Source organism: Octopus sinensis, linkage group LG24 (genome assembly GCF_006345805.1).
Source record: "Octopus sinensis linkage group LG24, ASM634580v1, whole genome shotgun sequence".
Taxonomy (NCBI): Eukaryota; Metazoa; Mollusca; class Cephalopoda; order Octopoda; family Octopodidae; genus Octopus; species Octopus sinensis.
The window spans coordinates 21146867-21168772 of NC_043020.1; the positions used below are offsets into that span (position 1 = coordinate 21146867).

The 21906-nt window shown below is 36.9% G+C and overlaps 1 protein-coding gene and 1 long non-coding RNA gene across 4 annotated transcripts in view; one reads left to right on the forward strand and one right to left on the reverse strand.

Moving 5' to 3' along the window:
- LOC118767804 overlaps positions 1 to 8461 on the reverse strand; it is a 12998-nt gene extending 4537 nt beyond the window's left edge. Inside the window, exon 1 of the long non-coding RNA XR_005003722.1 lies at positions 8248 to 8461. This is a non-coding gene — a long non-coding RNA (uncharacterized LOC118767804). The remainder of the gene's footprint in view (positions 1 to 8247) is intronic.
- The window catches only part of LOC115223966 (monocarboxylate transporter 12-like), a 129393-nt gene that overhangs the window by 45143 nt on the left and 62344 nt on the right, over positions 1 to 21906 (forward strand). The gene's annotated exons all lie outside the window — the stretch shown is intronic.

Sequence of the window (21906 nt, forward strand, 5' to 3'; positions counted from 1 at the left end):
ACCTAATTTGCTGACATTTCTGATGGCATGCAGGTGTCAATGAATGGTTAAATGATGAAATCCATGCTTCTCTGCTATTCTTCAACAATTACATTGGGATTTTGTTCCACCTGTATTTGCAGGATGTCCACATCGAGCTCTACAGATCTTCCAAGATAAGGCTCATCTTCTGGGCTGTAGGCTCTGGCTCAGAATTTCTGGAACCACCTTTGACAATGGTTTACACTTATTGTCCAATCCCTATATACTGCATTAATATCTCTCGCACTTTCCATTGCATTGTTGCCTTTATTGAACTCATAAAGCAAAATATGCCAAATATGCTCCTATGTCACTTCCATTATAGCTTTGAAAAAATAACTGTTAAAATCGAACCTCACTCTCCAAAACTTGCACTAAGAATAAGCACAAGGTAAAATTACTACCTGCTTTTATAGCAAGTTGATGCAGGTAGTTTATCCTGTCTCCCTCCAACTTTTAGTTTGTGCAATTGAAAACACCGCATTATTTATGGGATGACCCAATATATATACATATATATATATATATATACACACACACACTCACAAGTTGTGGTGCACCTGAGCACTGTATACAATAATTTCATTATTATTATTTTTTAATTGCAGCATGGAAGGTGTTTATAAACCATTTAAATACACAAAAAAAAAACGTTAGATTCACTTCAACATTTAAATTTAATTTGTCAAAATATTTTCATCGTTTTGAAACCGTGACCTGTTCAACTGACAAAATTCCATGCTGCATCTGAGAAAGTAACAGTTCATGATATGTATGTGTATGTGTGCATGTAAGTATGTGTGTATGCATGTGCACATGCATATGCATGCACACCTATACGTATGTATGTATGTATGTATGTATGTACGTAAGTATGTATGTATCTATGTACTTATGTATATATGTATGTAAGTATTTAGGTATGTGTGTAGACATGTCTGTGTGTGTGTATATGTGTATGTACATGTGAACGTATGTTTATGTACTGATATGTGTGTCTGTTCAAGTTGTATATATGAATATTACTCTGTTGAAGTTTGTATGTATATATATATATATATATATATATAAATATTACATGGAAAAATGCAAGCATGAAAAGTCATATTCTTAAGATTATAAACCTAGGAAAGTACAGGACAAGTTATTACACCTGTAAAAGTTTAGGACAAACTATTATTTCAAGTAAAGTAAAGAATAAGAAACTTTTTACTTAAAATATTGCAGCAAAGAATGCCAGTTCTTCTAATTTATCACTCTTTACAGTTCTCATCTTTGAAATTTATTGTACAAAACTGTTCAGCTAATTTGTAAGTTTGTCTAATTAGTCACTTTTTTCTGTATTTAAGGCAGTAAATTAGCCAAATTCTACTTAAATAAATATAGTGTTATTTGTAAACTATAATAAAATAAGTTTTAATATTCAAATTTTAATTTTAGCTGCAATATTTTGAGTAAAAAGTTTCTTATTCTTTACTTTACTAGAAGTAATAGCTTGTCCTATACTTTTACAGATGTAATAACTTGTCCTGTACTTTTCCAGGATTATAATCTTAAGAATATGACTTTCCATGCTTGCATTTTTCCATGTAATCCATGATTTTTCCTGACATTGCTGTTATAAGATAATTAATAATGTGTCAATTAATACTTTAAGGTTTTACCTTATAAAATACTGAAAGATAATATTTCAATTTTTTTCGTGTTTAATTTAAATATATGTTGTGATTGAATTATTTGATATTACTCATCCACACCAAATTGATGGCAAGGATTTTTACCATGTTGTTGGTTGCACCATGGCTCACCAAAAGTTACAAACAACAAGACTCCAAAACCATCAGTTACCAGGCTCACCTTAAGTAACCTAATTTTGCAATATTAGGAGGTCACAGGAATTCATTCAACAAAAAAAAAATTTCCAATGATTCCAGGATTGGTTTTTCCCAAACCAAAAATAAGGGATTTGCTGCATATTAGGAGTTCAGGGCACTTGATTCCATGCAAAAAATCCAATTTTTTCTCAGTGAAAATCGTGCGGGTGTTAATATAGAAATTGCCCATAATGTTGTTGTTATTTAGCCTCAAATAAACCCTGATACTGCAAACGTATCATCAAAGACATTCCAGCCTTCAGCAAACCGTCTTTTAATCTAGGACATTACATACAATGGGCATGTGATTTAGGTAGGGGGATACTTTGGCTGCTATTTTTATCATGTTGAGCGACTAGGTAGAGGCTCTTCCATTGGTTCAATTGCATGATGAGACTTTTTTACACATACGTGTAATATGTATATATATCATCAGCAGAAGTTAGAGAGTAAGTCAAAAGCTAAAAGTTTCGTGTATTGGCACTTATCAAACATGAATTTCTCCATTGTCACTCTGTAACTTGTGACAAAGTAACTTCTAAAATACAAAATTTTGTCAAAAACATTAAGAGTAAAGCCTGTTCTATGTGACACATTCTACCAGTATTAGAAGTTTGAAAGGTTGACTTTGACGTACAGATTATTTCATTAATTTTTTAAACTAAAAATTAACGAAATAATCTGTACGTCAAAGTCAACCTCGGCGAAATTTGAACTAAAAAACGTAAAGACAGACAAAATACCTATTTCTTTACTACCCACAAGGGGCTAAACACAGAGGGGATAAACAAGGACAGACAAACGGATTAAGTCAATTATATGGACCCCAGTGCGTAACTGGTACTTATTTAATTGACCCCAAAAGGATGAAGGGCAAAGTCGACCTTGGCGGAATTTGAACCCAGAACGTAGTAGCAGACGAAATACCACTAAGCATTTCGCCTGGTGTGCTAATGATTCTGCCGGCTCACTGCCTTAGAAAATAAACATTCATCTTAGAAATATATTCTCTATTGCTTAACCATTACTCCTTTACTTCCTTACTTACTGACATGAAATTTCATAACATTTTACTTCATAACTCTTTTTCTACTAATTTTTGTTCAATGTGACTAGCGATTCTGAACTCCTCATGCATTTTTCTATCATTTAAGCCTAAGAAAGATACACTTTTAGTTTAAAATTAAAAACTTTGTTAATTGAAAATGAATATCTGCTTTACTACCCCCCTTGAGGTCACAGATATTTTGATGTAACTTTTTTTTCTACTGAACCAAATCTCAAACTATTTATGCCAAAGTGTAGCTGAGGGGGTGTCCTCTTTAAAATTGTTAACAGTTTGCAATTTAGTTGAGAACTGAATTAGTGGTGAAGCTTGGAAGCTGCTGCGATTGACGAAATGGTGGACTTAATATATTCAACCACAACCACAGTTGAATGCTATTTATATATATATATGTCCCTCTCACCACCGTCTAACAGTGAATGGATACATTGTCTTAGATACATACATGCAAATATAAACTTACTTATACAAAAGTACAAGCACACACAATCATATAAACACATATACACATACACATATATACGTTTATCCATTACACACATATATGTCACTACTTTCGCAGACAACGGTTAAAATTCAAAAACTTTTTTTCTTGTATTTTACATATATATGTGCAGTGATGGACTGGCCAGGTTGCCAGCTTGCCTGATGGCAAGTGGGCTCCTGCACCATTAGAATCCATATATGGAGGCCCATGTTTGTATCTAAGGGGCCCATCACCTCAAGTTTGAGAGATTTTTTTCACTCCTGGAAGAATGCATTAATTATTTCAGCTTGGCTGTGTTTGTAAACAGTTGAAAAGAATACTTTTAGCAAAAACATCAAACGATAGCATTGTAGTTGCGGGTGGGCCCCCTTGTAGTTGCAGGTGAGGTCCCTTGTAGTAGCAGGTGGGCCCCTTAGTTTCCTGGCAACCACTATTTTTAGACTCAGTCCACCACTATATATGTGCATACATACATATATATATATATATATATTTATGCATACATTACATTATGGCTGCCCCCTCGTTATCGAGTATGGCCATTGCATGAAGCTTAACTGTTACTGGTGCTGTGATCGAATGTGGCTTTTTAGCCCAGCTAAAGATCTACAATGTCTTGTACAGAATTGGCAACTAAAACTTTTACTGGTAATAGCCGGCTGTAGTTGTAACTGGGCTTCATGTACCTTTGCATGTCATTTAAGTCCTCCTGCTGAATTACACTCTCTTCCACATGCCCGACAGATATGATTAGTATGGTGTGTTACACCACCTCCAGTGGCCAGGTTGTCACTCATCTGTCTCACTTTATGACTACGAAGATGACTCTTGAGTCCAGCTTTACTGAGGCAGGGTCTTGCACAGACATTGCATGTCAGCATCATAGGAAGACCCTTCCCATCTGGAAGTGTAACAGCGATGCCCTTCCTGACATCCTTCCTTACTTTCTCATGAGCAACTCAAGATTTCTCAAAAGTGGCTGTCCTCTCGTGCACAATCCTTCTCCACCTGCTACGATCAATAGCTATGCCTTCCCATGTGTCAGGAGAGATGCAAGCATCTCTTAAGGAAGCTTTCAGCAAGTCCTTATACTTCATTTTTGGTTTATGTGGAGGTCGTTCTCCTTTAGCTAACTCTCCATAAAAGAGTTGTTTTGGCATCCTTGAATCCTTCATCCTGACCAGATGACCACTCCATCTGAGCCTTTGCTTTAACACAAGAGCTTCTATACTTTCACACCGAGAGCCTTCCAATATTTCAAGATCACTGATGCGGTCCTTCCACTTAATGCCATAGATCCATCTGAGGCACATCTGATGGAAATGTTCCAGTTGTTTAAGGTGGTATCGATATGTGACCCACATCTCACAGGCATAGAGAAGAGAAGGGAGCACACATGCCTTGTACATCTTTATCTTTGTCTTTCTGCATATGTCTTGCCGACTCCAGAGGTGCTTTTCTAGCCTTCTGAAAGCAACACTTGCTTTCCTAATTCTATATGGAATTTCATCATCCAAATTGCTATATCTATTAATAGTGCTTCCCAGGTAGACAAACTGATCAACTACATCAAGTCGTTTACCATACACATAGATATTTGGTTCACTATACTGCTTACCAGGGGCAGGTTGATGCATGACAACAGTTTTCTTGAGATTGACTGTCAATCCTAAGGCAGTGCAAGCATCAGAGAATGCATTCAAGATGTGTTGCATATCAATCTCTGTGTGCTACTAGCTCACAATCATCTGCATACAAAAGGTTTCTTATGATAGAGGTAAATATCATTGTTTTTGCAGCAAAGCGCCTGATATTAAATATGCTACCAGAGGTTTGATAATGGATGTAAACACCATATCTGCAGTTTCTGAATGCAATACAGAACACCATCGCAAAATATATGGAAAATAGGGTCGGTGCCAGAATATCCCCGTTTCACTCCATTTTGTATTGAAATGGGCTCCAACATTTTCCCTACCTTTCATGTCTTCATGAAAAGACCTAACCAAAGCAAGGAACTTTTCAGGACACCCAAGTTTCTGGAGGACTTTCCACAATGCTTTTCTATTAACAGTATCAAAGGCTTTTGTCAGATCAACAAAAACCTGATACAAATCCAGAGCCCGTTCCACACACTTCTCTTGAAGCTGTCTAGCTGAAAAGATCATATCAGCAGTGCCACATCCCACACGAAAGCCAGATTGACTTTCTGGAAGAACACAATCTGCAACATGTTTCAGCAGATGATCCAGAAGTACTCTGCATAAAACCTTTCCTATGACAGAAAGCAATAATATTCCCCTATAGTTACCACAATCATTCCTGTTGCCCTTTCCCTTATACAAGACCACCATTACTGTATCTCGCCAGTCCTCTGGTACAGATTCACTCACCCATATCTTACCAAACAAAGAGTGAAGTTTCTGCAGAAGTTTCTCACCACCATGCTGTAACAACTCTGCATGAATGCCATCCATACCCAGAGACTTCGCATTATTCAACCTTGAGACAGCCATTGCAACTTCTTCCAACTTTGGTGGTTCCGCGAGTGCTGCCTTCACAGGCAATCCAGGGATGAGATTGAGAACATTCTCACTAACTACAGACTGCTGATTCAAAAGTTCATCAAACTGTTCTTGCCACCTTCGCAGAATTCCTTGTGAATCACGAAAAAGTTCTTTACCATCCCTGCTTCAAAGTGGTGTCATCAGGGAAGATGTCGGTCCATAAACTTCCCTTTCCTGTGGCTTTGCTGACAAAAAGCGTGACAAAGTACATCTTTTATCAGCCAATAAATCATCTATATGTTCATCATTTTCTTTAAACCAATCTTGATGCTTTCTTTGTACCAATCCCAGAACTTTCTTGCCTATATCATAAACTGACTTTTTAAGGGTCGGCCAATCCTCCCCAATATCTGCAGCATTCATTTCCTCTCGTAAAGTTCTCTTCACACTATTACACCTAAGATGATCAACATTCAGTCTTTTAGGCAGGGTAATCCCTGCAGCCCGGATTTTATGTTTTGTGACTAATTTCACTTTTGCACGTACTAGGCGATGGTCAGTCCAACACTCAGCTCCACGAAGAACACAAACACACTGCACATCTTGTCTGTCACGCACCCTTACAAGGATGTAATCCAGAATATGCCATTCTTTAGATGCAGGGTGCATCCATGTAGTCTTAAACTTATTCTTTTGTTGAAACATGGTATTGGTAACACACAGACGCAGCTCCTCACACATCTGCAGCAAAGGCATGCCATTACTATTACACTTCCCGACGCCATGCTTTCCAATTACAGTCCATGTGTTAAAATCCCTACCCACTCTAGCATTAAAGTCACCCAGTACGATGACTTTTTCTGCCCGAGGGATATTTCTTATAATGCCCTTCAAAGTATGGTAGAAAGAAATTTTTTCGTATTCAGTATAGCACATAGTTGGAGCATACACACTCACCAAGGTCACATAATTTCCTTTAACCAAAGGAATTCTCATGGACATAAGATGCTCGTTAATTCCGACTGGGAATTCTTCCAACTTGTCTACAAGAGTAGTCTTAACAGCAAATGCCACTCCCGCCTCTCCTCTAAACTCTTCATTCCTCCCTTTCCAAAAGAATGTATATTTTCCACAAGATTCTGTAAGATGACCATCTCCAGGTAATCTCGTCTCAGATAAAGCAACGATGTCAAGATCATAGCGTTGAAGCTCATTCGCAACAAACGCAGTCCTTCTTTCAGGACATTCAGAGGACTTGCGGCCAAGCAGTGTCCATACATTCCAACAGCCAATATTCACTATTGTCTTTGGTTCTATCACAGTAGCATGATGACAGCCGGGTTCAGACTGTGATGCTCTGGAGCCCCTGCCAGGCCAGACTCTTTCAGCTGATGTGGTTCCAGAGTCCTTACTGCCATTTATTTTTATACTGTTTTGGTACATCATTGATTTTCTGCTTTTTAAGGCTACAGCCAGCCATTCAGTTGAGACTCACAGTGCCATCAACAATCATGAATTAGTTAATCAATTTAATCAATCAATAAAAGTTGTTATCATGCAATGCCTGTGCAAGAAGATTTTTTTTAAAGTGAAGAAAGGTTGTGCACTGACTCAATCCCACTCACTAAGCAACAGCAGCCATAATCCGAAAAGAAGAACAAGTCAACATCATCCGTAACCACTGAGCCGCAGGTTTTATGTCGGAGTTATCCCAGTTACCTGAGTTACCTTCTCCTAGAAGGATGACCTAACAAAGGCTAGGAGTCCTTCACTCCCAATGGTTTAACCACGCGATCGGGTATTCAGTCCGATTATTTCTATGTCCCTGCACATGATACAGCCTTAAGACATTTATTGGATGGCCGTTGACTCTGAAGAGTTCCTCCACCCTTTGACGGGTTTTGTTTTTCATCCCGCAGGGTGTCCAATAAACACCCTCCTCACCAAGCAAGCTGGGTGGGGTTGCCGGATTAAGTCGCCGACGACCTGACCATGCAACAGGTTGTACTGGGTTACATGTTACCAGTAGCACTCAAAAGTGACCTGACATAGATATACATACATACATACATATATATATATGTATGTATGTATGTGTATATATATATATATATATATATATATATATATATATATATATATATATATATATATATAATATATACATATATACATGCACATACTCATATGTGCGTGCATATACACACTCATAACACACATATACTCACAAACACACGTACACACACACATACACACGCATGCTAAAATACACATACACCTACACATACGTACATACATATTAATCTTTGTACACTCATATGATTATATATAACTACATATATGTATTTCAGTATCATGCATCTCAACATGTATGTATGAATTTCTACATGTTAAATGAGAGAAAGGGGTGATTATAGATGAGTACTCCTGAGTGGAATCTGGGAGTTACCCCATTTGGATTTACAGTTGAGGGTGGGTTTGTATCCCTGTATACAGACAGCTTCAGTGACTTGTCTCAGCATTGCATCATTGGGATGTGTAGACAGAATGTCTAACCTAAGCCTTTCTAAGGAGCCATTGTGGCAATCTACAGTATGCTGATAGAAGAAGGATTTTTTTTTTTATTATTATTGGGTGGAGGATGAGTTCTCAATATAGCTGTCCAGGTGTTCTTCGAACCTATCCTTGATACTCTTAGAAGTTTCACCAATATATGACTCTGGGATAATCACGCAAGACCCTTCTTGGCACTTTATCTGGTATACAGAGTTTTTCTTTTTGCAGTTCATATGTGAGTTTGTAGAACATACTGCACAGCTATTTTGACACGTGATTTTATCAAATGGGTATAACTTACTTAATACAGATCTGATAATCCTACCTGTCTTTTCTACAACCTTGATTTTAAAGCCAGTTGTGTGCAGGATTTTCTTAAATGCCCTACTTAATTTGTTCCTAGGTGTAGCATCAACAAACATTACACTGTGAAACTTCTTGTTATCATACCAAGTATTATTTCTATTTCTTTTGTTGGGTCCCTCTCCAACTTATTCCAGAACTTGTTGCAGAATATGCCGTTTTTATCATCTCTTAGAATGCATTCGAATCTTGTTTTTGCTCCTTTGTACACTCTGATTCTATCATACTGTGTGTAACCGGAACATTGCATTCGGAATATGTAGTGCTGGATATGTTGCTGTCGTTCTTGTGGTTGGCATTGTAGGGGTTCATTCCTCATTACTCTAACCAAGTCTGCCATGAAGATGAGGATTTTGGTAGTACTTGACATCGCTGAGTCACTATGGATTACCAGTGGATTAGCCATAGGTTTACAATAGTGTGCAAAGGCACATGGCTTAGTGGTTAGGGCATTCAACTCATGATTGTAAGATCGTGAGTTCAATTCCTGGCAACACATTGTGTCCTTGAGCAAGACACTTTATTTCATGTTGTTCCAGTCCACTCAGCTGGTAAAAATGAGTTGTACCTATATTTCAAAAAACCAGCCTTGTTACATTCTGTGTCATGTTGAATCTCCCTGAGAACTACGTTAGGCGTACACCTGTCAGTGGATTGCTCAACCACTTGCACGTTAATTTCACGGGCAAGCTTTTCCATTGATCATATCATCTGGGTCCCTTCGTCATCGTAACCAATGGAGTGCTCCTATGTGGAAGCACAATGGCCCAGTGATTAGGGCAGCGGACTTGCAGTCGTAGGATTTCAGTTTCAATTCCCAGACTGGGCATTATGAGTTTAACAGTTCCGTTAATCAGTATTTTCTATTTGCAGCTCAGTATCTAGGACAGGTAATCTATTTCTGGGGTTTAGAGGGGTCTACAGTAACCTTTATACTGCTATGGATAGAGTCAGCTATGTGTTGTATAGTTGTCATCATCTGTTCTTTATTTAGTAGAACGTCCATATGTGTATTACTTTTCACGACAAGGTTAATGTCATCAAATTATCGAGAATACAAAGCGAAGTGGTATGTCCCATCATACCATGAAGGGGCTAGCAACATCATCAGCGATCCCTACACCAATAGCCTTTCGTCTGTTTATATAGTTTATTATTAAACTTTAAAATATGGTTTTTAAGAGTAGTTCTAAGGCTGACACCGATAGCGTATGCGACAGTAATTCTAACGTCATGTACATCTGAAGGTTGGTGGTCTGGTTTTGTCCAGCCGTGCCAGCATTTACTGTGGGTCTTTTTGTATGCTGAGGTAATAGTAAGTGTTCTACCTCATTTGTTACAGGTGAGACAAGCATATACCAGTTTATTGTGTGACAGATATTCATTGGTACAAGTTAGGGTCAGGAAGAGGCCTAGTTTATATACATCCACAATTTTAAATATCATATTACTCTCACAAATTAACTCTATACATTTTTCAATAGCAAAGTCTACATCAATGGAAGGATATAGTGATAATCACATCCATGCTACCTATGATGTGGTCACTGAGGTTACATGTGTTACTGTATTCGTGAATCCTGCTAAGTCTTCAGTACTATCGCAAAAATCTGTAAATAACTCTATGAAGGGTTGTAGGAATTGTGAGAGAGAATATGATATTTTGTGGTTGTTAGCATTGTTAGCACCACAAACAGGTCGAGTAGGTGGCCCAAGTACATGAACTAAGTAGCTCTTATGATCTTTCTGAAGGCCATATAGAGGTGGGATTTCATTGTTGGTGGTTATGAAATTGTTCACTGTACATTTCTCAGACTGGGGAATGATACTCCACATCCTCGTGTGAGCATTAAGGACTTTTTCATTTTCAGAGTATTCAAGTGTAGTTGTTCTCTGATGTGTGATTGCATGTTTAAATATAGTTTGATAGGTTGTAAACAGACATTCTACTTGATTTGTCAGTCAGGAAGCATACAATTTCTCTATCTTTGATATATATATATAGTGGTTAGGGTGTTGTACTCACGATTGTGAATTCAGTTCCTAGACTGGGTGGTGCATTGTGTTCTTGAGTAAAACACTTCATCTCACATCTCACATCTCACATTGCTCTGCGATCACTTTGATACCTGACACGTAGCACACAGCACACCTGTTCAGACAACATCGATTTGATGGCAGGAGTGAACTAATGTATGGTACAAACATTTGATCACTATAAACAAATCATTTGTGCAGATTGTTCAGCAAAAAACTGAACGCTCATACGCTGTCTTCAACAGGAGAGTCCACCATATATGTATCTGAGTTCAGACATGGCAGTATGGTTAAAAATTTTGCAATTTGCTATAATAATACTGAATCGAAGTAATATGGATTATAACTATAGTGGATTAAAATTATCTTGGATTACAATAATTCAACACAATTAACTGAAGTTGTTCTCAATTGTAACATAGCAATACTGAATTTTAGCAATAATAGGTTAGAAAATTGGATTTTACTCATACAAGATTATGATTAAACAAAATTAATGTTACACTGTATTATAATTAGAATTAACGAATACTACATTATAATTGTACTGATGTATAGTAATACTGTATACTAGAATATAATATTGCTGGGCTAAAGTTATATTAAAGATTTAAACCATCAATATAAATGGCTACATGTGCTGCTATGTTATTTTTCACATATGTGATACTATATGTATGGTGCTGTATGAGTTTTATAAAGTGACTAAATACATAAATGTAAATGTTGGATTATTAATGTGGTGTGTGTGTGTGTGTGTGTGCATGTGCGTGCATATATGTGTGTCTGTGTGTATATCTGCATGTGTTAAAAAAAGAAGGTACTTCCAATTTTTGCTGTTAAACCCCTGAAAAATACGCAGCAAAGTGAGAAATTACCAAATGTATTTATCTCCATATAAACACATTCAACGTACCAAAGATAACAACAACATGCATACTCGCATGCATATATAAATGCTCATAAATAATGTATGCATATGCACACACATATATGGACACCTACACACACTTACATACATATACATTTTACATATCTCAAATTTCCAGACATGGGTGTTGCTCTCCATTCTTGTGTTTATAATCTGTTTTCATTTGAAATTTCAGTATATTTAACAGGAAAGTACTTTCTCTGGTTTGTTGTATTTTGATTCACAGACTTTTTCTTGTGTGCTGGATTTCTCAAGTCTTCTGTCTGTTCATGTGTATGTGTGTGTGTGTGTGTGTGTGTATTCGTGAGTTGTTGCTTAGTCCCAGTTCAACTCTGATAGAGCAGACCTACAGTCAAAAACACTTCAACCATGACCACCTCATCTTTTATCCAGGCATAGAATGTATAGAGCTATATTAATCAATTTGTACTTCTTCTTTTAAGACTGATGAGCATAACAGTAATTTGATGGAGATTTGGCTATTCCTTGAAGGTTGAGTACAATATTTCTTGTAGGTTAAGAGCAGTAGTGGGGAAACCCTCACCTATATTCAAATATGAAACTTTCTGCTGATGAAGTCTCTAAAAATAACCAGTTTAAGCTCGAAGAACAAAACAGTAATTTAATACATGTGACCCTAGCTATGAATTTCTAAAACTAAAGATTTCAGTATTTATCTCAACACAAATGCATTGCTAGAGTTTCACGTACATTTTCAATTCGTCTCTTTTGATGCTTAAGTAGATATCTTAACCATTGTGCAGAGGCTCCTATCACCCACCCACCCCTTTCTCACACCCTTTGCATCATACACCCCTTTATCACTCATCTTTCTGTCACCAATGTCCCCTGTGCCTTTTTATTTCTCAAGCTTTACAAACCTATTGCTCATCACTCAGTCACACCCACTTCTCAATCTCACTCTACCACTGGTAGGACTAAAGAAGGCAGTAGATCCCTTCTGTCCACTGCATTGCTTCTTGTTTAACTAAGAATTCTACTATACCTCTCTGACCATCTAACTCCCTCATCAAGTCTTGTTTAATGCTGTTCACTAATACAGGAACTCAGTAGCTTTTCATTCCCCCACCACCTGATCTCTCTGGCCTATCTCAAAGTGTAAGTATAGGGAGGCTATATTGGACCAACTGTGCCCAGTACACTCTTCCTTCACCTTCCTCCCTTGTGCTAAATGTCTTCACTCTGTTTCATTCAGCCTGTCATCATACTCTTGCTTCATCTCTTTCCACATCTTGGGTCTCTGTCATGTTCTATCTCCCACGTCACATTACCTTCTGTCACATTGCCTTCAATATACATTAGCTAACTCGAAATACTGAGTGCTCCTATCACTCTCTTATCACAATCTTTCATGCTTCTCACTCTGAGGCTGGTAAGTAAGCAGAGACATGTGCCAAGGAGATGGTTACCTCTCAAGTGCCATGAAAATGCACCTAGTACGCTCTGTAAAGATAGACATTGATACAGATACTGACTAATATTTTAATATAAATGATATAAGACAATACAAATACCAATTAGACACAAAAAAAGAACAGGTCCTCTGTTGGGTGCTGGACCTCATATTCTACACACATACCATACTCAATTAAATTAGATTATATGGTAACAGATGGGATGGTCACAGATGGAATGTCTTTCATTATAAGCCCTCTAGATCAAAACAACAACATTATGTGACTAAAAGTTGATGGTGATGAAGACTGAGGAGCAATATTTTAATACGCAATGGATAGATTATATTACTGTTATTTAACCCTAGGTCAACTTTAATTGAGAAGACTTTAGATCAAAAGCATTTCAGTCATGATCATCAAGTATATATATATGTATATATTATTTATTTATTTAAAAGTTACAATACATGTATTAAAGTGCTAATAATAGTTTCATATGTTGAGAAAACTCAAACATATTCTTCAGGTGCAAGCCACATATCATAATGAACTAAAGAAAGTGAATAATAGAAAAAACGTGAAAAAATTTAGAAGGCAGCATATAGAAAACGCAGACAATAAACAATGGAAAATGGAAAAGGGAAAACAAAAAGCAGAAGCTAAAATATAAAAAATAAAAAGTAAAACGGTAAAAAAGCTATCCTCCTTCGACCTTAAATGATAAGGCTGAAAAGATATCAAGTCAGTCAGGAATAGGTGGAATTTTTCAATTCTTCAAAATATATTTATACATATGATTGCAACTACTGAAAATTTCTGACTTGGAGTTCAATAGAGAGTTAGGGATCTTAGGTCTGAACAGGATCTGTGCTTTTTCAGCCAAGCAAAGTCTACATTTATTCAATCCATTTACATAAGGAATGAGTTTCCATTTAATTATATGCTGTGTTTCATTATCTTTTAAAGTCCATGCGTTGCTAGCCAACTTAATAGATTTACTTTTGTCCCTAAGTCAGAAGGAGGCCATGTGGTTGGCATAGCAATTTTAAAATTCACCTTCACATAATCCAGTATAGGTCTTCTTATCAGTTGTATTATTTTTATGGATTCATTAGCTTCTGCTAATGATAGATTTATTCAAACATAGTTATGTATATAATCACTCTAGTAATAATCAGGATAATATGAAAGCTGAAAATAGGCCAAGGAAAGTTATTTGGTTCGCCCCTCCCTTTTCCCTTATTATAAAAACTAACATTGGTAAAAGATTCCTGTTTCACCTAGACAAACACTTTCTAGCCACTCACAGATACAAGAAAATATTTAGTAGGCATTCTATGAAATTATCATATAGCTGCTGCCCCAATATGAAGAGTATCATTACACATGGTCAATACCAAGAACCTGAATCCAGTTACAACTGTCACAACCCAGGATCCTGTCCACTTGACCAATGAATTTGATATATGTGTTTTTTCTTAGTAATTATTGTGATTAGTGATTTTAACATTACTGGCATAAACAGTTCTGTGAGATCAACAATAATAATACTTGAAGTAGAAAACATAAAAACAAGTTATGATAAATCTTTATAAACAACATTATGAGTTTTTCCCACTGGAGTATAAATGAAAAGATTTTTTGAACTTCCAACATGTGAGCATCCAACATATATTTGTCCATGGCAGTAGCAAGGCTCCTTTAATTGCAAACCAGTTACTGATAGTGTCTGTTCTTGTGATTTGTTAATGGACCTTACAAACCTTAGTCTAATTGGAAACTGTACTCTTTTGAATTGTACTAGTAAATCAGCAGGTATTAATGGAATTTTAGTAATGAATACATTATTGCCTGCTCCACAGCCAGAGAGTAGAGTAGCTGCTATAACATGCGGCATAATTTTCTTCACAATAAGTCTTACTCCATTGCAAAATTTTGGAGAATCTAAATTTCTTGGAATTATTATTGGTTTCAAGTGAAGCTTATGAGGAGGTAAATGTGGTGGTTCCAGTGAGTTGAAAAATTTAATTTGATAATTTACTATTCCTGATTGGTCAATAGGTGTCAATAGAGCTGTATGATTGGCAATTTCCTATGTATATATTCCTTTATTTGTTTCAGTCATTTGATTGTGGCCATGCTGGAGCTCCACCTTGAAGGATTTTAGTTGAATAATTTGACCCCAGAACTTAATTTTTAAGCCTAGTATTTACTCTACCAGTCAAACTGCTAAGTTATGGAGACCCAAACATACTGAAACTGGTTGTCAAACGATGATGGAGGGACAAACATGAACACAAAGACACACACACATAAATATATACATATGTATTAGAAGAAATGAGGTACTCAGAAATCCAGATGGTTTTATATTTACAGATATTTATTAGTATGTTACATGATTTTATACATCATATATCATATATTAGTGCTTTCGTCCATTCTTCAAATTGAACATATGTATATATACAACAGGCTTCTTTAAGTTTCCATATACCAAATCCACTCACAAAGATTTGGTTGGCCCAAGAATATAGCAGAAGACATTTGTCCAAGGTGCCATCCAGTGTGACCGAACCTGGGACCAAATACTCAGGAAGTAAGCTTCTCACCACACATATTTAAATAAAGGATGCAAATAAGATATCTATTACTAAAAGGGGTATATACAGAGTGTGTATGCAACTTTGTATAATGGAGGGTATCAACAAATTTGGATAGCTGAGTATGTATAAAAGTTTGTATGGTTGAAGATGTGTAAATATTTGTATAACTGATGATGTATATAAATTTATATAATTGGGTCTGTATACGTGTTCATATATTTATATATATCATATATCTATATATATATGCATATATATACATACATATATGTACATACTTAAATATATGATATATGGGTACAGGATGTCACAAAACATAAACAACATGAAATGCAAATGCAAACTTGGGTATGCAAACAATGAGAGAAACAAATGGAAAACAAGACAGACAATATAAAGAATGACCCTTCATCAGTTGTTGGCTGTTCATTTATTCCACGTTTTGAGTAATTAACGATCACATTCAGAAGGTACTTTTTACATGCCACCGGCATGGGGAACCAGTAACGCAGCACTGGCAACGACCCACGCATGAATGATGCTTATTGCGTGCCACCAGCACGGGAGCCAGTCAGGCAGCACTGGTATTGGCCACAACTACAATTTCCATTTGATTGTGATTTGATTTGATTTGATTTTGATTTTGATTTACTTGACTCAATAGATCTCCTCAAGCATGTCGCCTGACAATTCAAAGGTACTTTTTAAATGGGATGGTTATGCAACACTGGTGTAGGCTATGGCTGTGATCTCACTTTCCTTGCTGGGTCTTCTCAATAACAGTATATCTCCAGAGGGCTTGGTCTTTCGTCATTGCCTCTGTTAGGCCCAACATTCGAAGGTAGTGCTTCACCACCTCATCCCATGTCTTCCTGGGTCTCCCTCTTCCATGGGTTACTTCCACTGTTAGGGAGTGACACTTCACATAGCTCTCCTCACCCATACACAGCACGTGACCCTACCAGCACAGTCATCTCTCTTGCACACCACATCTGATGCTTTTTATGTCCAATATTTCTCTCAGGGCACTTACACTCTGCCGTGTGTACACACTGACATTACACATCAGTAGATCATACTAGCTTCATTTCTTTTGAGCTTACGCATGTCTTCAGCAGTCACGGCCCATGTTTCACTGCTGTGTAGCATGGCAGTTTGCACACATGCATCATACAATCTACCTTTCACTCTGAGCGAGAGGCCCTTTGTCACCAAAAGAGGTAGGAGCTTTCTGAACTTTGCCCAGGGTATTCTTATTCTAGTGGCAGTGTTCTCTGATCATCCACCCCCACTATTAACTTGGTCATCTAGGTAGTGGAAGCTATCAACTACTTCTAGTTTCTCCCCCTGGCATGTGATGAAATCAGTTTTCTGAGCATCTGCAGTGTTTGTTGCTCCTGTGAATCTGCCACACACAAAAGCTATCTTCCCAGTTAACCTTCCTTTGATGTTGCTGCACTTCTTGTGTGTCCATAGCTTACAATGGGTACATCTTATGGAGTTTCTACCTCCTTTTTTCTACAGATTGTGCAGGGCTGTCTACCTGAAGGGGTTTGTGATGTGTCCGCCTTCCTACTTACTAGGATTTTAGTTTTTGCAACATTGACTCTAAGGCCCTTCGATTCTAAACCTTGCTTCCGTGTGTGTGTGTGAGAATTTAAAATTGCAAGTGAGCAAGAAATTATGTTATGAGCTTCATTAGCTCACAGCTGTTTTTGCTATAAGATGCACTCATAGTTGAGTGCTTATGTATCACACTATTGCTTCATTGAACCTTCAAAACTGAGCTTCATTTTTTGAAGCTCCAATAAAGTTATAGCTTCATGCTTAAGCATTCAATTATGAGTGCATTGCATCTTATAGCAGAAACAGCTGTGAGCTAATGAAGTCCATGATATAATTTATAATTGTAATTTTAATGTGTTATATCTGCTCTGTATTCAACTGATGCGTTGTTTTGAAGCACATGCATATTGAATTCTAACACCAGGTTATTTGTATTGCAAAATAATAATAATAATAATAATGATAATAATAATAATAATAATAATGATAATAAGATGAAGAAGAAGAAGAAGAAGAAGAAGAAGAAGAAGAAGAAGAAGAAGAAGAAGAAGAAGAAGAAGAAGAGAAGAAGAAGAAGAAGGAGAAGAAGAAGAAAAAGAAGAAGAAGAAGATGACGACAGTATTACAAATATGAGTTAAAAAGTAAGGAATTGGAAAGTAGTAAGACCTGATGGTGTACAGGGATTATGGACAAAACAGTTCAGCAGATGCCATAAATTGAGCACAGATCAATTTAATGCATTGATCAATGGAGAAAAAGAAATCCTGGGCTAGTTGACAAAAGGATGAACAGTATTGTGTCTGAAGGATGCATCAAAAGAAAATGCTGCTGACAATTACAGGTAGCTTGATACAAGAGATTGAGACTTTTCCTCAGCTTTTCTCCCAGGTAGAGCTGAATGATCTAGTTTGTGACTTGAACCTCCCAAAAAATTCTGCAGAACTATTTGCTTCCTGACTGAAAGAGAAGAACCATCTAGAGAACAATGTCTGTATAACCTTTTATCAGAGTCGACATGAAGAGTACCTTTCTTTCTTCACAAAAGGGGAAGAGCTGGTTTACTGCAGAGATATCAGTGGGCTTCTTAATAAACTTAGCATTCAGGACTACAAACCAGAAGAATGATGTATTTTCATAGACAGCTCTAAGCATAGTTTAAAATGTGTATTGTTGCACAACAGAAGTGTGTATGGCACTGTCCCACTCGGCCACTCAACAACTCTGAAGGAAAAATATGAAGAAATTAGGTTGGTTTTAGAGAAGAAATTATTTCATGATCATAAATGGGTCATCTGCATTGACTTAAAGATGGTGAATTTTCTCATGGGACAGCAATCTAGTTATACCAAATACCCACACTTTGTTTGCATGTGGCTCAGTAGAGACTGAGTAAACCACTATGTTAAGAAAGACTGGCTGCCTCGAACAAATATAGCTCCATTTAGAACTTCCAATATATTGAAAGAACCTTTAGTTGACCGAGATCATTCCACCCCCTTTGCACATCAAAATCGGATTGATCAAGCAATTTGTCAAAGCTCTGGATAAAAATGGGGAGTGCTTCAAGTATATCTGCAGTGTATTTCTAGACTTGACAACTGAAAAACTTAAAGCTGGGATTTTTGATGGACCACAGATCCGTAAGCTCTTGAAGGACACAAATTTCATGAAAATGAGCAAAAATGAAGCATCATCTTGGCTAGCCTTTGCAAAAGTAGTACAAAATTTCCTTGGGAAACACAAAAGTGAAAACTATAAAGACCTTGTTACCAACTTGATATCAGCTTTTCGTGATGTTGGCGCGAATATGAGCATCAAAATGCATTATCTTTTTAGTCATCTTGATAATTTTCCTGGAAATCTTGGAGATATTAGCGATGAACAAGGTGAACGATTCCATCAGGACATCAAGATGAAAACTCGGTACCAAGGATGTTGGGATGCTGTGATGATGACAGATTCTTGCTGGTGTTTAAAACAAGATACTCATGTAGCTCAACATTCACAGTGCACAAAGAAGCGGAAATTTATTCCTTGAATTTTCTGCCCAAAATTTTTGCCAATCTGCATTTTCAATTTTGAGTTTTTATTTGTACTTTGGTTTGTTTTGTATTATATGCTCTCTTTGTTGATTCTTGTATGAATAAAATACTTACTCTGTCTGGTCTAGTCAGAAAACTAGACCTGATAGAGAAAATCTGAAGTTATTTTGAATTTATCTGGCAAAATCACTTAGGAATTTGTTGAAATAGTCCAGGCACCAGACAAAAACAGTTTTGTGTTGCCCAGTGTAATAATATAGGAGTGGCTGTGCGGTTAGAAACTTGCTTCCCAACCCCATAGTTCTGGATTCAGTCATACTACATGGCACCTTGGGCAAATGCCTCAGGCTGACCAAAGCCTTGTGAGTGGATTTGGTAACGGAAACTGAAAGAAGCACATAAGCACTCAATAAATTAAAAGTAGCCCTCAAACCTACCTCCAGTTGCACCCTAACATTTTAAAAAGGAAAAGCAAAAAAAAAAAACCATATTGGCTAATGTGACTGGTTGTAAATAAAATGTGTCTGAAATAGTCAAAATTAAAAAAAAAGCAGGATAGGATGAGCATGGCATGAGAGTATTTTGATTATATCCCTTCAATTATGGCTGGCTTGGAGCTAAATAACAACAGCAGCAGCAGTAATAACCTCATCAGTTGTCATTTGATGACAATTTTATCTAACAGGGTAATTAAAGGATAGGATTTCATGGTTATAATAAAAAATGCTGTGACAACCCACAGAAATCTCTTTAACGGTAATTAAAATTAGCAATGCATATGTATACATATATTTTATCTAGCGTTAATTCCTCAGGTGCAGGAGTGGCTATATGGTAAGTAGCTTGCTTACCAACCACATGGTTCTGGGTTCATTCCCACTGCGTGGCATCTTGGGCAAGTGCCTTCTACTATAGCCTCAGGCTAACCAAAGCCTTGTGAGTGGATTTGGTAGACGGAAAACGTATATACATATATACACACACATATATATATACACACATATATCTATGTGTGTGTGTGTATGATTGTGTGTCTGTGTTATTTGTGTTATTGTTTCATCTTGATTGTGTGTGTTTGTCCCCCCAACATCACTTGACAACCAATGGTGGTGTGTTTACATCCCTGTAACTTAGCAGTTCAACAAAAGAGACCGATAGAATAAGTACTAGGCTTACAAAGAATAAGTGCTGGGGTCGATTTGCTCAACTAAAGGTGGTGCTCCTGCATAGCCACAGTCAAATGACTGAAACAAGTAAAAGAGTAACACCATTTCCCCTATCCCTTTCATTATTTCTGTTCTTCAGTTTCACTGAATCATTCTGGAACATTTGACACATTTTACTGTTGATTAGAATGAAATATAACTTGTATAAACAGAAATGAAAATATTACATTACTTTTTACATTCAGATTGTCTAATTTTACAGTTTGGCTGTGTTGTAAGAAGTTTGCTTCCCAACATATGTTTGACTTTGTGTTTGTCCTCCACCTCACTACTACTTGACAACCAGTGCTGGTTTGTTTACATTTCCATAACTTAGTTAACTTGTACTAGGTATGTTAACGATTGTTACTGTGATGTTAGCCAATCACTGTGTGTTGAGTTGCCATCTGTTCATTGTTTTTGTGTTGTGACCGAGCTCTAGCCAGCTGCTGGTTCAGCTACAGTCTGCTGACTACCATCTTCTGTGTCCAGTCTGATGTCTACTGTCTGTCAAGAGTGGCTAAAATGTGATGAATATATAGTGGTGATCTTGCTCGGAAAAGATGAAATTATTGTTAAATCCGGTTCCACTCAAAAGTGGAACCGGATTTAACAATAATTTCATCTTGAACAGTCAGATGTTTTGATGATGTTGATAGCAAATTGCAATTGTATTCTTGAGATTTTGGGGGTTATTTGCATTCAGATATAATGATCTGAGTTCAAATTGATAAATATTCCTGCTACATATGCATATATATATATATAGTATGAAGTCAGAAGTCTTGCAATATTTGGGGAACTTATTTGCTTCATTCTTGAAGTTACAATAAAAGTGGCCGAGCATTCAAAGTAGAGGCTATTGTGTTGCACCGTCTGAAGAACTCCTTCACTGAAGCTGCCACCTCCTCTTGCTTCATTCAGTGTCACAAGTACAGGAAATGAGCTATTGATCAGAACAAATAATAATAATCCAAAATGTTATAATTGATGTCTGCATCAGTTATATGTGGAATGAACTCCAAAGATATCACCCACTTCATAAGCAGTTGTCCACTGATGAGACATGGTGTTTTAGCCAAGACACTGTATAATGCAATCTGTCAGAAGGATAATCTTGAGGCCAAAGAAATAAAAATCCATAGTATGGTACAGGCCATAGCTGCTCATAATAAGAAGGAGTACAAGTGGAATGTCCCAATAAAGACCTCAATAAAATGTAAACA